Below are 2,559 nucleotides of genomic sequence, written 5' to 3'. Positions count from 1 at the left end.
TAATTGATGGTGTATGATATGTGATACTATGCATGAAGGATGATCAAAAGCCCAAGCCCAATTTGCTAGGTGTATGCTAGGATATTTTGTGTTGAATGATTGTAATAATTATCAAATTTAAAGTGGGCTTGGTTTATGGCCCGTTCCCACCCCATGAGATGTATCCCTATTTGCCATGGATATTTATTTGTAAATATTAGTATAGTGGAAGATCAAGATTGGAAGATGGTGGCCTTGATGATTATGAAGATCGAAGACATGTAAATATTGGAAGCTAATGTAATAGTTGCATTTGCATCCCATGCATTTCCCTAGGATTGGACCTAGGCCCGTGTTTAGCTCACACGGGCCATTAGTTTTGGGGCGATTGATCATCCTTGTTTTGTTTACTGTTTATAATATATGCATGATATGTTATAAATAATGAGTATGTGCGTTATTATTATGATAATAACAAAGTTGCATGAATCCGGCAAACATACGATCAAACATGGCGAGCTTTTAAATAAAATTAATGATGAGACCTTTCAAAATTAAAAACCCTCATTTTGAATAAGATTCAAAATTAATATCAAGCCCGAAAAGGGGAGTTATAAATTTGTTTATAATTTCCATGTCTTCCATCGACAATGGGTGCATGATGAACGCTACCCGTGCTCGGGGCTCGGCTCATATTATTGGGGGGGCCTTGGGTGCCGGAAAGCTGTGACATCCATTGACATGGTGATGTGAACTACGTGGAACTCCCATGATTTCGGCTCATATTATTGAGGGAACTCATGGCGACCGTCCATTAAGGTTCACCATCGATGGGTAAGGCTTGACACGTAAAGATGAACGACGTCATATTATTGGGTCCTAATCAAACGTGAGACAAAAATTTTCAAAGAGGGTTGCATGGAGATGCAATTGGAAACTACCTTTTAGGAATTGTGATTGGCTGATATTATTCGGGATCATAATTCGCTAATTGAACCTTACGTACCTACTAAGGAAAGGAGTTTCCCGTTTTCACTAGAGGGTAGTGAAAATGTCAAAACAGTGGGAGCGAAAATTTATAAAGTAAAAGTCCATACTATATATCTTACTAAATATTTTAAAATAGTCATTAACATTTATCTGTTTTACTTTTCAGTACAATTTTTGACAATGTGTTCGATTCGCAATCCGCTATCTACAATACTCGACAAACACGTATTAACCGGACCTAATTATCTCACTTGGCTAAGAAACCTAAAGATCGTCTTGAACTCGGAAAGGAATGCATATACACTGACTGAGTCGCCCCCTGTTGAGGCTCCGACTAGCTGCACTCTTGAGGAATTGCAAACCTACAAGGATTGGTGTGACCATGACTTGAAGGCCAAGTGTTATATGCAGGCTTCTATGAATGATGAGCTGCAGAGGCGTTTTGAGGATGCAAAGAGTGCTGCTGATATTCATTTGCATCTCAAAGAGCTCTTTGGTGAGCAAAATCGGCCTCTTATGCATGCTACCGTCAAGGAGCTAATCACTTTGCGCATGCGAGACGGGGCCTCGGTCCATGAGCATGGCCTAAAGATGATTGGGCTCATGGATAAGCTCGTTGGCATGGATCTGATTTTGCCTTCGGAGTTGACCACCGACGTGTCGCTGTTGTCATTGCCTAGCTCATTTGATCCTTTTGTGGTAAACTTCAACATGAACAAGATGGAGCCGACCCTTGAGGAGTTGGTGAACATGCTTGTGACCTTTGAGTCCACCATCAAGAAAGAGAAGCCGGATCTTTATGTGGGCTCTTCATCTGGTACGAAGACCGGTCCACCTAGGAAGGGAAAGAAGCGTTCTTTCCAACGTCCCAAGAAGAACGTGCCCTTGAAGAGGCAGACTCCGAGTCCCGCTGTGGAAGCCACACCAGTCAAGGCTGACAAGACCGTTGATATTTGTCATCACTGCAAGAAGCCTGGACATTGGAGGCGTAACTGCAGGGAATATCTTGCCCAGAAAAGTTTTGGAAATGATATGTTCTATATTGAAGTAAACGTTTCAATTAACTCTACTTCTTGGGTATTGGATACCGGCTGTGGCTCACATCTCTGTAATGATTTGCAGGTTATGGGAAGAAGTAGGAGGCTCAGGGAAGGTGAGACCTTCTTGAAGATGGGCAATGGAGCAAGGGTTGCTGCCAAGGCCATAGGAGATGTTTACTTGTTATTGAACAATGATTTTAAGTTGATTTTGAGAGATGTTTTGTTTGTACCTGACTTGGTTAAAAACATTGTTTCCATTTCTATGCTAGATAAAGATGGATTTTCTTGTTTATTTAGCAAATGTGTTTGCAACATTTACAAGAATGAATGTTTAATTGGTACTGGAGAACTTGAAAACGATCTCTATAACTTAAAATTGAAAGATATTCCACTAAACAATGTTCAAGCAATAACAACAACAAACAAGCGAAAACAAGATACTCTAAATTCGGCACAATTATGGCATGCTCGATTAGGACATATTTCCCTAAGAAGGATGAACAAGCTAGTGGGAGTAGGCATGTTTGATATGTCTGATATTAATGCTCTC

The sequence above is a fragment of the Primulina huaijiensis genome, chromosome 17, assembly GCF_012295235.1.
Source record: "Primulina huaijiensis isolate GDHJ02 chromosome 17, ASM1229523v2, whole genome shotgun sequence".
NCBI classification, from domain to species: Eukaryota; Viridiplantae; Streptophyta; class Magnoliopsida; order Lamiales; family Gesneriaceae; genus Primulina; species Primulina huaijiensis.
The sequence above is the reverse complement of the archived record's forward strand: the minus strand, read 5'-3'. Positions refer to the sequence as shown.